The sequence below is a fragment of the Spea bombifrons genome, chromosome 6, assembly GCF_027358695.1.
Source record: "Spea bombifrons isolate aSpeBom1 chromosome 6, aSpeBom1.2.pri, whole genome shotgun sequence".
Taxonomy (NCBI): domain Eukaryota; kingdom Metazoa; phylum Chordata; class Amphibia; order Anura; family Pelobatidae; genus Spea; species Spea bombifrons.
In genome coordinates, this window is record NC_071092.1 from 45,497,327 (window position 1) to 45,512,728 (window position 15,402).

Consider the following 15,402-nt stretch of genomic DNA (forward strand, 5'->3'; position numbering starts at 1 on the left):
AAAATGTCTTGGTTTATCACCTTCAGCTCATAAAACGTTCTACTGGATGAATGGGAGAAAATTCCCACAGAAACTCACAAAAAAAGAAAAATCTTACAACCACAGATGGACCCCACTGGACACGGCCACAGAGACTACTATGATGTACTGAAGGAACCATCTAAGACTCCTAACACGTCATGCACACAGGAACATATCCACACACTTAAACACTTGAATAACATACACACGCATGCACACACACACACACACACACAATGGGTTAAACATGTGTTACAGGGAATCATTATCTTCCCTTTAAGTACGACATGCCTGCTCATACCCACATATGCACACGTATACGCTGCAATTGCCTGCAGATACACACTTGCCAGTACTCACACATATGCACTACCCTTATACACGCCTGCCCAAACATACATAAACTGCTCACACACACACGCCTCCCCATAAATATACACTGCCCTTGCGCATACTTACACAGACGTATACGCTATAAGACAAATACACTCCTTATATACACACATATACACTGCCCATACAGACGTACACGTATACACTGCCCATACAGACGTACACATATGCACTGCCCATACAGACGTACACATATACACTGCCCATACAGACGTACACATATACACTGCCCATACAGACGTACACATATACACTGCCCATACAGACGTACACATATACACTGGCCATACAGACGTACACATATGCACTGGCCATACAGACGTACACATATGCACTGCCCATACAGACGTACACATATGCACTGCCCATACAGACGTACACATATGCACTGGCCATACACACATACACATATACACTGCTCATACACACATACACATATACACTGCCCATACAGACGTACACATATGCACTGGCCATACACACATACACATATACACTGCTCATACACACGTACACATATACACTGCCCATACAGACGTACACATATACACTGCCCATACAGACGTACACATATACACTGCCCATACAGACGTACACGTATACACTGCCCATACACACATACACATATACACTGCTCATACACACATACACATATACACTGTCCATAAAGACGTACACATATGCACTGACCATACAGACGTAAACATATACACTGCCCATACAGACGTACACATATACACTGCCCATACAGACGTACACATATGCACTGCCCATACAGACGTACACATATGCACTGCCCATACAGACGTACACATATACACATATACACTGCCCATACAGACGTACACATATACACTGCCCATACAGACGTACACATATACACTGCCCATACAACGTACACATATACACTGCCCATACAGACGTACACATATACACTGGCCATACAGACGTACACATATGCACTGGCCATACAGACGTACACATATGCACTGCCCATACAGACATACACATATACACAGCCCATACAGACGTACACATATGCACTGCCCATACAGACGTACACATATGCACTGGCCATACAGACGTACACATATGCACTGCCCATACAGACGTACACATATGCACTGCCCATACAGATGTACACATATACACATATACACTGCCCATACAGACGTACACATATGCACTGCCCATACAGATGTACACATATACACACGTATGCACATACATGCACATATACACAGCTGCCCTATACACAAACACATATGCCTGCCCAAGTACCCATACACATGCCTCACCATATGTATATGCACACACAAATCTACCATCAGACCCCCCACCTTCGTTCTCCACATCAGACCCCCCCAAACCTTTGTTCTCCACATCAGACCCCCCCTCCACAACCTTTGTTCTCCACATCAGACCCCCCTCCACAACCTTTGTTCTCCACATCAGACCCCCCCCACCTTTGTTCTCCACATCAGACCCCCCTCCACATCAAACCCCCCTCCACAACCTTTGTTCTCCACATCAGACCCCCCCCACCTTCGTTTTCCACATCATACCCACCCACCCACCTTCGTTTTCCACATCATATCCACCCACCCACCTTCGTTTTCCACATCATACCCACCTACCTACCTACCTACCTTCGTTTTCCACATCATACCCACCTACCTACCTACCTACCTTCGTTTTCCACATCATACCCACCCACCTTCGTTTTCCACATCTCTTACCTTTCTCTTCCTCCTTTCTGCTTTCTCTTCCTCCTTTCTGCTTTCTCTTCCAACTTTCCTTTTTGCCGCTCACAGTCTGTGCAGTGCGGCTGCGCACAGCTGTTTATGCTGAGCGCCGGGGCTGGATATAAACGTCATATCCCGTCGCCCCGGCGCTCAGTTACAGACAGCACGCTGGTGAGTGTGACCTTAATGAAGTTGCAGCCTGCAGGACTGGTTGGGGAGATCACGGATTTCCCTAACCAGTCCTGCAGGCTGCAGCTGCTGATCGGGCAGCTGTGAGCACCCTCACAGCTGCACCCGAGTGCACTCGCCTCACGTACAGCCCTGGGGGGGATTTCTATATTATCGGTCCCCCCCTTATGATTTCCTGGGGGGGATCTGTCCCCCCCGTCCCCCCCGGTTCCTACGCCCGTGGGCCTAATGTATATTTAAAGAGGCCACACATCTATCTATCTATGCATTAAATTGCATACAATGGGCGGAGTGACCCTTTAATATAGGTTATAATTCCACAAATATACACACTAACCCCTTAAGGACAATGGGCGGCCCCTAAACCCATTGAAAACAACGCATTTTGAGCCCGTACATGTACGGGCTTTGTCATTAAGGGGTTAATAGATCATCATGGTATATATATATATAGTTTGATTTCTGTTCAATGTAACAATATTGAAGGAAAGTAGATACTAGATATCAACTACTATGCCAAGATGGAATTTTAAGCATGCATCCTTGGAACTGAGCCAATTTTGTGGATTTGATTCTAGCAACCAGACATTATGATGTAAGAGATGTGTAGCTGTTACATGCACTGATTATGTTGTGGTTCTGAATTACCTACTTAAAATGTCATTTGCAAGTGATAATACATTTGGTTTCTTCTTAAGAACGTTGGCTTCATGTTCTCTACATGGCTAACCCCTTATATATTATACCCCCAAGCAGCAGTAGTCCCAGAGCAGAAGGAAGGTATCCAGATGACCGCTCTGGACCAATTTGCCCCAATAGCCTATGAACTAAGTTGTGTTGGATACAAGTTCTAAATCTATTGCCAGATTGCCCGGTACCACATTCATTCTCACTCTCTCACACTCTCATTCTCAATCTCATGCTCTCTAAACGTTTCCTTACTTTCTCTGCAGACCACCTCTGCTTCCGCATCTTCTTCCGAATCTCCCAAATCTTCTCCCATATCTTCAATCTGCTATCTTCTAGCTTTGTCAGCATCTCCGCAGACATAACCGACAGAAACTTTTGCCAAAATGGCGGCACGATCGGTGACGTCCTCTCACTTCCCCAATTGGGGAAAAGGACGTCACCGAAAGTGCTGAGGGCACATCCTCTCCTCGATCCTCCAATCACTGCAAGCACCGCCTTTTTGTCAGAAGTTCCCACCAGGTTATGTCCGCGGACGAGGAAAAAAGATAGCAGATTGACGATAGAATGAAGAAGTGGTCGGCAAAGAAAGTAGGGCAACATTTAGAGAGCTAAAGCGAAAGAGTGAACGAGAATGAGAGTGTGAGTGAATGTGGACCTACGAATTTCGAACAATAATTCTGAACTTTTTGCTTTGTTTTGTCCTATTCTTGGGGGATCTGGCCTTATTTTCAGGGCTTCGTATAAATCCTAACATACAAGTCTAGTCTCTAATATTTGCATTAACTAAAAAAATGATACAGAATGATTTAAGAGAGTTTTACCTTTTTCTTACACTTATATGGATATGAATTAAACCGTAAAGGCGAAATCGCTCGGTATCCAAAGCAGAGGGAGATTTTCTCCGTACAAAATGTTAAATAATGTATCGGCCGTGCTGGCAGCGTTCCTTTTTATTCATCTGATTTAAATGTTGTTGAAATTTATGCCACCCTAAAATCGGGTCTGTTCAAATACAATAAAAGAGCGCGGTTAAAGAGGGAGAGTTTATAAAGCTGTATAGATATGCGAGGTGCAGGAAAAATGTAGAACCAGTTTCTGGTCAATAATCAGCATTGGGAGGGTTTGAATAATTAACAATCGCCATTGATTTTTTGTTTCCTGCATTGTGTTGGGTTCTTCACGGAATGACAGGAGTGACATGGAAATACAATTGTTTTTTTCACACTTTATGTTTATTCAATGAGAACATCATGGAAGGTGCCACAAAGTAATGGACATTTTCTTGTTACATATAACTGTCGGGAATAAAAACATGTAAAAAGCCAAACAAACCCCAAAAACAATTAAAAAATCTATTTCTCCTCACATACTTTATACCCTAGGTCTGTATAATGTACCAACAAGACTGTATTGGAAAAATCAGAAAAAAACTATTATTATGCTATTTCTTTTTTTATATAAAAGTTGTGCAACTTTTTGATTTTAAAAGACATTTAGCTACAAAAATACAAATCCATATATTTTTTTTTATCAATTATGATTTTAACTTTTTTTTTAAACATAATATTCAAATTCAAGACCCATATAGTTAATTTTTTTTATGAATTGTTCTTACCATTGTAAGATAGAAGCTACAATGCAAGATATCTTTAAAGGTAAAATAGAAAAAAAAATAGAAAAAAATAGAAAAAAAAATCCTGAGGTCATTTTAATTTCCCTTATGTCATTAATTTGAGAATTGTTATTGACGAGCCAGCCTTTATATTCCAGAGGAATACCCAAGCCTATGGCCAACAATAAAGTGCTAAATATAACATTTTTGTAACTCCATGTAGCCTTGGAAACATAATTACTACTACTAGTCCTGCCGGAGGCCCAAAAATACCCAGAAATAAGTATTTTGTGGGATTCATCATTTTTGCCTGGAACACCTAATTTTCATGTGGCACATAGCAGGCACTGATAGTTCGTTCTTTAAAAAGATACCAAACAAAACTTATTAAAAGTTTATGTGTTATTCTGTATTTGATGAAACCTTCAGATGAAAGAAGAACATAGCTAAGGTTTTGTTGATTAACGAAACTAATCTTTTCCTCTAAGTGGAACTGCAGCTTTAAGCCTCATCCTACTATTCCTCTTTTCTCAGTAATACATATTTTTTGTTATAATATTCCTCCAGAATACCTGTTTTACAAGAATACCCGTTGCTACTTAAAATGTTCCTAAGGACTATTCCCTATAGGACTGCTGTCAGCCTGACTTTATCTGGTATTTAGTTGTAAAGATATTGTTTACCGGAAAAAATACAGAAACACCGGTTAAAATGTCAAAAAGAGAACATGACATGGTAATTGTGGTTTACATCAATATATTTACAAATCTTTCCCATTTTAGGACCCTTAAAATGTGACGGAAAGAAATTCTATGTACAAAAAAACTTCACATTTTCCTACTATTTAGCATAGATATACAAGCGTGTATTATACCGAGATCTTGCAGACACGTCTCATTGACCCCAGGTGGGGGTCTAATGAGACCTCCATGCACCGTACACGATCACACATTAATATAAATTGAAGCACTTTCCTGCCACTGATTGGCTGCTTTAAGCAACCAATCAGTGGCGTGAAGCCTCGGAACACAAAGGAGGTGCGGAGCTGCAGCACTGCGGTTGCAGCTTCTCCTTAAGGTACGTCTTTTCTTCCTTTCAAGTCAATTCAATGCACATGAAAATACCTACATAGCAAAAAGCATTCATTATTTAGGGGGTCCCCTGGGACACTGGCGTGATCCATCGATTCATTTCCAATGGCCATTTCCAATGGCAAAAGTGTTCTTATCACCATAGCAACAAATCTAATAGTCCAAAGAACGCACACATTCTATTAGCCATTATTCACTAAGAACACTTTTAAAACTTTGCATCACCACCACTTTTTAAATGTGACCCCCATGTTGGTAGAGCCTGCGTGAGTTAAATGTTTCTGGAACCATGTAATGGTTGGATTTGCCTTCTGGCCTTAAATTTGATAGTCTGCTCCTAAAAACTGCGTATAACTAAAGAGGTCTCTCAATAATGTGCTTTCCCAGACCGTATTCCGTAAACCTGCTTCGGTATTATTGGACCTGGAAGAGCAGCCGCATCTGGATCACAGCAGGAACAGACTTGTTGAACGTAAAGAATCAACACTTGGTTTAATTGTCTCATAAAATGTTGCATACCGCGTTGCGGCAAAACTAAAACGATGCATAAAAGCTACATGCGGGGGAACTTGTAAAGAATGTTAAACATTAAAGCACAAAAAATTATAACGTTCAGCTCATCCTGTCGAGAATCGAATAAAAACTAAATATTCCAAACTCAAACCTGATCTATCACCCTCTTCCAATCCACATTTTACAGCCTTTCATTAGCCAAAGAGTCAGGGTGGGTGATTAAGACTGAGGCATTCTAATGTTTCCCACAGCCAGAGCCACAAGATATATTTAATTATACATTTTACAGTTTAATAAACCATATAAAGTGCTCCATTCCCTTTCTTTGGCCATAGAGTCAGAGTGGGTGATTAAGACGGAGTCATTCTAATGTTTCCCACAGCCAGAGCCACAAGGTATATTTAATTCTACATTTTACAGTTTAATAAACTATATAAACCGCTCCATTCCCTTTCATTAGCCAAAGAGTCAGAGTGGGTGATTAAGACTGAGTCTATCTAATGTTTCCCACAGCCAGAGCCACAAGGTATATTTAATTTTATACTACTATTTAAATAATGGTGAGAGTTTCCCTTTAAATTCATTTAAGAAACATGGAAACTTGAATATACATTTAACGGATTCCATATGCCAGCTTCGGTGAATGGTTATGCCGGCCAACAACCACCGTTTCCCATGAAAACTTCTTTAATATCCAAATTTATATTCTACCATTTCATATCGTTGCTGCTTATTAAAACCCTGCTAAAACTTTCAAAGTAAGCCGTAACTTTTGTTAAAAGTACAAACTAAGAGCTTTGTTACAAATGGTGTTCCATTATAGCACCAAATGAATAAAATATATCACTTTTTTTATTCTAAACCAGGAGATTCAGTACAATGAAAAAAAAATACACTAAAAATAATTCTTAACTTTTTTCATCCATTATAACAGCGCTTGCAACACCGCAAGAAGAACTTGCCCAGTATATACGTGATTAAGGAGCATTTTACCTGTAATGTCGATGATATATATATATATATATAAATATATATATATATCATTAGTATGGATTCTAATGGAAAACATGTTTTTATATAAAAAATAATTCTAGAATTTTTTTATGGTTTCTATATATATATCTGATGTAGAAACCATAAAAAAAATTCTAGAATTATTTTTTATATAAAAACATGTTTTCCATTAGAATCAATGCTAACCAATTTTAATTGGGTCATGTTCCTACAAAATGATGAATATTGATTGTGTTACTAAACAGGGACAATGGTTAAAATGTGGACTCTTAATACACATAATAGTAATTGTTGTTATAATCGAGGACTTCAGATTATTTTAATCAACTTGATCTTTCTCCCCCAGAATACTGGATTAGCAAACAGCGTTTGTTATTTATATGTTATTTTATGACATCATGTCCCCAGTGATCAGCTGTCAGCAAGCTCTGATTTGTTACTTAGGTCTCGGAGAAATAGCCGTTTTTCATCGTTCAATTCCCTTGTAGCTTGTCATAAAACTCAAGAATGGGTCCAATTAATTCTCGCCATTATTATTTAATTACGTTGCATGTTTAATTCAGCTACGTTAGCCCGGTACACATACGATTGCGTTCACGCTATTTTCGAAACCACCTACCTTTCAAAAGACGGCCACCCCTTTAATTACGCCCCGTGGCAATGCTATTTTAACCCCTTAATGACAAAGCCCGTACATGTACGGGCTCAAAATGCATTGTTTCCAATGGGTTTAGGGACCGCCCATTGTCTTTAAGGGGTTAAAAGTGCTCTTTCTCATAGACAATGTAGTAAATGAGGTTTATAACCTGTTAAGCTAAAGTCAATTAAGAAAATCTATTGTTGTTTTTTTTTGCCTTCTCAATAGTTTTAGCCACATTAAAGCACATGCACTTTTTTTTAATGAGGTTTTGTACTGTTTTACCAAACTAATGTCTTCTCCTTGTGACCGGAGAATGAAATTAACAAAGCCGGACCAAAACAGGAACGAGTGGAGAACGTAATATTTCGAGAATAGTGTTTTTTGGCCACGGAATGGGGTTTTTTTTTGTGCAATCTACTAGTGTGAAAGCTGGCTCGCCAATAACTATTCTCAACGAAGAAGGAAAATGAAACAATCACCAGAAATGTTTTATTTCACGTTTTAAGACATTTTACATGCATCAATAGATCAGACAACCAGGCTGCTTTGGTTGGTCGGATGGTGACCCAATGATCAGGACTGCTGGCAGCTATGTATTCACATAAGCCGAAACTGGGCATTGAGCAAGCTCAAAAAGGGAGCTTCTTGGGTGGAACGTTTTCATTCCCTTTCATTAGCCAAAGAGTCAGAGTGGGTGATTAAGACTGAGTCGTTCTAATGTTTCCCACAGCCAGAGCCACAAGGTATATTTAATTCTACATTTTACAGTTTAGTAAACTATATAAAGCCCTCCATTCCCTTTCTCTAACCAAAGAGTCAGAGTGGGCGATTAAGACTGAGTCGTTCTAATGTTTCCCACAGCCAGAGCCACAAGGTATATTTAATTCTACATTTTACAGTTTAATAAACCATATAAACCGCTCCATTCCCTTTCCTTAGCCAAAGAGTCAGAGTAGGTGATTAAGACCGAGTCATTCTAATGTTTCCCACAGCCAGAGCCACAAGGTATATTTAATTTTATACTACTATTAAAATAAAGGTGAGAGTTTCCCTTTATGTAAGTCAGATTTTTACCTGAAGCTTTCCTTCTTCTGCGGGAATGACTTTACGCAGTGGTGGGATTGGCTATGTGTGGGTGATGGTAGCCATACATAGGGGGAAAGCTACCCCCAGCCTTTAGCGGGCATAGAGTAGCAGAGGTAGTGGAAAGCGAGAGGGCGCATGGCCAAAAGGCGTTGTGCTGCCTGGAGATAGAAGAAACTTCCCCGGAGGCTCAGGGAAGCAGCGCTTCATCCAGAGACTCTTAGTCAAACCTGGAGAGCTCCAGGTATTTTCATAAGAATGGAGCCCTGAGCTGGGAGAAAAGTAGGATTTTGTTCCCATGGATGTTCATTCAAATGTATTATTGTATGATTTTGTATGATTTTTACCCAATTTTGCCTTTTCCCTTTTTTTTTTGCAGGAAAAATGATGCCTGGAAACCATGACTATCCGCCCGCCAGCAACATATTGCGTGTGAAAACGTTACTTTCAAAAACATTGCACGTTGTCCGTTTTTTTTCAAGAATTCACTACGCCCTACAAGATAATCCTGAAAACCCAACCAAATTTAACCAATTGAAACCCAAAACCGAGAAAACCTTCTACCCCCAACCTTTAGATACTAAAAAATAATAATTTTCTCAATCGTTAGAATGCCAGCTTTTTTTGGTGTCAAACGTCTAATGAAAATGCCCCTGAACCAGAATCGCCCCCTTTTTTTTTTTACATCGCCCCGTAACGTGAATTTTTCTTTTGTTTTTGTTCACAACCTGCGAACGACCCGCTTTAAAGTATCGCTAAAATAACACGATTACCGTAATGTGTCGTCTCTTGGAACACCCAACGGCAATTTCGGTATTTAAATAATACTATGACTGGGGTGTTACATGATGAATGAAGTTAATTAAATAACCTGTTACAACACTTGTACAAATTATACAATCTGCTGTAACACAAGATAACGGCAAAAAACAACTTTAAGCATCTTCTTACATATGTAGCCTCACATTATACGCACTCTTCCATCCGCTTAACCCTTTAAGGACAATGGGCGGTCCCAAAACCATTTGAAAACGATGCATTTTTAGCCCGCACGTGTACGGGCTTTGTCATTAAGGGGTTAATATGGCTGAGCTGGACCCAAAAAATAAACTAAATAAAAATATTTATATATCACATGCCTAAAAAAAAGCAATACTAAATGTGTAGGAATTAGGAACGTTTAATTGGTTTCCAGGCCAAACTGCATCGTCATTAAGGGGTTAATTCATGATACAAAGTGCGCCTAGAAAACAAATCTGCAATTAGTCTCCCTGACCCCTTAGAACCCTATCTCTGTTTCTCAAATTTGCAGATTTTTTTTGGTATTTTTGGTACCTGACATACAGAAAAAAAACATATTGTGTATTTATTAAGATAACGTATGGAAATGTTTTGATATTTAATGAAAATGTTAAAAAAAAACAACTTAAAACGGTACCTGAAGAAGTGCATGTCTTCTCATCGGAAATCCTAAATCCAAGTCAGAGACACCGTAACATCGTCACTGTGAAGACAAAGGCAAAGTTCATAAAACTTTCTATATAGAGACACATTTGAAATATGTTTTTAACCTATTTAAAGGAATCATTATTATTACTGATTTTACCAAAATGTAGTTTTTTTTGACGAACCTGGAAAATCGGTGACAATGGTTTTCTGAAGAATCTAGGATCTGACAAGTTTAGTCCAAAACGTTGGGACCGACGTCTCTACACATTATCTGTGAGGCTTAGAACCTTCTTGACAATGTATCTGTCCAAAAAGGTATGGATCAAATCGACGTGAAGGACATGTCAACGATAAAAGCAAAGGTTCGTACAAATGATTCTACAATTTGTGTTCCAAAAAGAAACTCTGAGCCAAGTCCCTTGCTGAAGATATCAGTCACCATTCCACGAGACATTTTGAAATCTATTCCGATTAGAATGTTCGAAAAAGACTAATAACGGGAAAAAAAATATGTCCTTCTACTTTCTTAACCTCGTAAAACGGTGCTTTGGTAGTACGAGCAGTAAAGTACGAGCGGAACATTTTAAATAAAGTGTAATTAGACAGATTGTGGTCTCATCATTCATCCCCGCGCGTAGTTTCTTTTTAAGAGCCTAGCTCACTCGCACATATTCAGGTAGAAGAATGAAGCCATCAATCATTCGGAACTGCTGCTGATGGGAAATCTTTGAAGGACGGATCTCAGAGTGAAAACGCCAACATAATCGCTTTGACTACGTGTCTTGTGATGATATAAGGTCGGGGAAGGGAGATTTTCATTAACTTTCAGGGCTCCGCAGACCGTAGGAAGCTTGGATTATATTAGGATGGGGATTCTCCAAGCACTTCCTAACAGTCCGGGCGTTAACCCTTTGTGATTTACTCGCCAAGGGGAGAGTTAGAAGGAGAGTAGTGGTTTCCAGTCTCTCACCATTTATTGCGATGGCAGTGCCCCGGTGATCCCTCTGCACCAGCAGGAGCCCTGTTTCCTGATCACTGTCTGATCAGTAGGCATGGATATGAATGTGAGAAGAAAGGAAAGCAAAGTTTTCTCTCTTCAATGTTTTTTTTTTTCAAAACAATAAACACTGATAAGGAACCACTGGTGAGGTCACTATGATGTCATCAGTGGGTTCCTTCAGTTTTCAAAGAAATTCTAGAGATCTGTAGTTTTTAAGTGAAGGAAAGGAACAAAATCTTGCGCTGGCGCTGATCGTTTTATACCTTTTTGGGACGATATTTCTTGGTCCCTACATATTGCTACTCAAACAAAATCCAGCAAGTTGCTACATATGAGAATTATTCTTTTATCTGAATTATTACCATTATTTTGGGGAGAAAATGGCAAATGATTACTATATACATATAATTTCACAGTTTTTATATATAATTTATTTAATACGTATAATTTCAGTTTTTTTTAAGATCCCATACAAAGATGTACAAAATAAAAACAATTATATTATTATTATTATTATTATTATAGCAAATTACTTTTTAGAGGGTCAAAGGTTTAGATGTACTTTATTGGGTTTCCTGTAGGTGAGTGGAACAGCCTCCCAGCAGAAGTGGTAGAGGGTAATACAGCGAGGGTGTTAAACATGCATGGGATAGGCATACGGCTCCTGAATCTAAGACGAGACCAACGACTGATTAAGGTTTGAGTCTTTAGATGGGGCTGAATGGGTCTGATCCGCCATTAAATTCTATATTTCATTGTTTCATTTGGCAGGCTAATATTCTCGGGGGCTACTAATTGATAACACGGCTAATAGCCGGATAATTAGGTTGCGAAGGAATGTGGGTAGACTGTTGTTGTGAAAGCAGAAAATATTTGAGAATTGGTCCGGAATGCGACGTACAGAACGCCAGATGCATCCAGGCTTAATGAAGTCTAACGCCGGGTCGTACAGAAAGCACTTAGACAGGTGGTTCGAAAGCATTAAGAATCCTTGGCATAAAGAGAGATCGGTGGAAGCAGAATCCATCGACAAGCGAGTCTGACATATTGTAGCAAGGAACAGCCGTGAGCTCCTAACAAGCCTCGGGCCGGTCTGGGGCCGGTCATTCGAGGATATGGAGAAAACACCTGGAGCTCGGATATCTAACGACTGCCGTTTCAACAGACGAGAGCGATGCGTTCGCATGAAAGATTGGAGCCGGAGCTTCATTTCATCGAGCGAGGGGCCAATCATTCATTCAAAGCGTTGAATTCATTCGCTTTTTCGATGTTCCAGGAGTGCAGTCATTTGATTCATGAACTAGGCAATGAGTATACATTTTGGGTCTAAATATGACTTTTTAAGCACCAGAGGAACAAGAAAATAATAAATAATTATTGAAAATAATAAATAAAATGAGGGACTTAAATTCTTGCTTAAAATGTCAATTTCTTTGCTAAATCAGCTCAAGACAGGCTGTCCGAAACAAATAAAAACTACCATTTCTTATGTTATTTGGGCTTATTTTATTTAATTTTAGGTTTATTGAACCAAAAACGCTAAAAGGTGTCCTTAACAACTGATGAATTGAAAACTCCTTTTTAAAGGTGATGTTCCATTTAGACAAAACATGAATTGTACTATCTATTATGTTAAACCAATAAACCTCAAAAGGGTTAATTAAAAAGATTTTTTTCCCATTTTCTATGGCAATAACCTATCAGTGTCTGTTTTAGTGTCATGTGAGCAAAACTTGCTCAAATAGTTATTTCTGGGAAGGGTTTAACATTAAAGGGCAGTGTTAGATGGAATGGAATGATGTTTTACTTTACTGAGAGGGTGGTAGATAAGTAGAACAGCCTCCCGGCAGAAGTGGTAGAGGGTAATACAGTGAGGGGATTAAACATGCATGGGATAGATATACGGCTCCTGAATCTAAGACGAGACCAACGACTGATTAAGGTTTGGGTCTTTAGCGTTGGAGAAACGGGTGACTAAATGGGGCCGAAAGGGGCCGATCTGCCGGAAAATTCCCCTAGTTTTTTAACTGATGTTATTAAATTGTTTCACCGAGATCTGCTTATTTAATGCGCAATCGGGGAAACCCAGACGCTTACACAGTTTTTATTTCGCAGCAGACGACATCCCAAACATTCACATCTTTTCGTTGTTAGAATGTAACGGATAAACGTAAAAGAAGAAACAAAAAAATCCAAGATCAGAAGGCATCCGTTCGGCTTCCTCTCCCCAAACTGTAAACTGCCTCCCGAACCTGCGCCAGCCTAATTCTTTTATCTCGAGTCGGTAATATGAAGCGGAATAAAACACTAGAGGTTTTCGCTACGGAGCTGGCAGAACTCGCAGCCACTCGTCTTAAAAGTCGAATATTGACACAAATTGTTTCAAGTTGAGTCATAGAGCGGATTCTGGCCGTAAAGTCACAGAAATCGAAAACGGTTATTAGAAAAGATTGGATTTGGGAAGTGTCATAAAGTTGTTCTTATCACAAAATCACTTACTTGAGCTTACAGCAGTGGGTATTCATTTTACAGCAGATCGGCCCCATTCGGCCCCCGTCTAGTCGCCCGTTTCTCCTGCTGTAAAGACTCAAACCTTAATCAGTCGTTGGTCTCGTCTTAGATTCAGGAGCCGTATGTCTATCCCACGCATGTTTAACACCCTCGCTGTATTACCCGCTACCACCTCTGCTGGGAGGCTGTTCCACTTATCTATCACCCTCTCAGTAAAGTAAAACTTCCTTCCCTTACAATAAAGAACCTGACCCTCTGGTTCTAGATTATGGCCTCTTGTTCTAACATTTCTCCTCCTTTGACCCTCTGGACATTTTATAAGCCAACATTACCTTGAGTATGCGGCTGAAGAGTGCAAAAAAGGTACAAATCCATAGAGGGGAAAACCTTTTTATTTCTGCTTTCTTTTATATCGGTTGTCTTAAAAATTCCAAAATATTATTGTATGTATTTTGAAAATAAATAACAAAGGATCTGACATTTTCCATAATGAGGCAATTTATGATTAATTATACTTTTGTTTGAGCGATATTACATTGTATCTGCGGAGGCAGCCTGGTGCTGAGATCAAAGTATAGACACCTCTGATCAAAAGTTTGGGGTCACTGAGCTGTTTTCAAGGGAAAACTGAGGACATTTCTGGCTGTAACAAGAATTGGGACACAGGAGTGATGGGAGTGATAAAGGGCCATTGGAACACAGGAGTGATGGGAGTGATAAAGGGCTATTGGTATACAGGAGTGATGGGAGTGATAAAGGGCCATTGGTACACAGGAGTGATGGGAGTGAAAAAGGGCCGTTGGAACACAGGAGTGATGGGAGTGATAAAGAGCCTCTGTACGAATATTTAGAGATTCATTTTGTTTTATTTTACTGAGAAGGTTGTAGATAAGTGGAACAGCCTCCCAGCAGAAGTGGTAGAGGGTAATACAGTGAGGGTATTAAACATGCGCGGGATAGACATACGGCTCCTGAAGCTAAGACGAGACCAACGACTGATTAAGGTTCGAGTCTTTACAGCAGGAGAAACGGGCGACTAGACGGGGGCCGAATGGGGGCCGATCTGCCGGCAGATTCTATGTTTCTATGGTTTGTTATGGTAATGCACAGATTTTACATTTTATGATACGAAACTCCTGGCATCTAGCTACTAAATGGGGCCGAATGGGGCCGATCTGCTAGCAGATCTCGTAAACCTCCTGCTTTCACACATGCCTTACAGAAACAAAGTGGCAAATTTGTGAAGTTTCTGCGGTAACTTTCCCAAGAGCAAATTTTCCCTTTTTTTGCCCAACTTTAATCATCCTAAATCCACTCCACAATCATACAGGTGTCCCCCCCCCCCGTGTTCAGCTAGCTCTCCGTATACCAACAGGGGCCCTGAGCAATGATTATCTGCTTGTCCCCGTGCTGTCGGAAATATCTTGCCTCGTCGTTCCTGGGGTCCGGAG

The 15,402-nt window shown here is 40.0% G+C and overlaps 1 protein-coding gene across 2 annotated transcripts in view; it reads right to left on the reverse strand.

Annotated features, from left to right (window-relative positions):
• DAB1 (DAB adaptor protein 1) overlaps positions 1–15,402 on the reverse strand; it is a 310,139-nt gene that overhangs the window by 160,713 nt on the left and 134,024 nt on the right. For both annotated transcript variants that reach the window (XM_053469376.1, XM_053469378.1), the window contains one exon: positions 10,430–10,495. The gene's annotated coding sequence lies outside the window, so the exon portion shown is untranslated. The remainder of the gene's footprint in view (positions 1–10,429; positions 10,496–15,402) is intronic.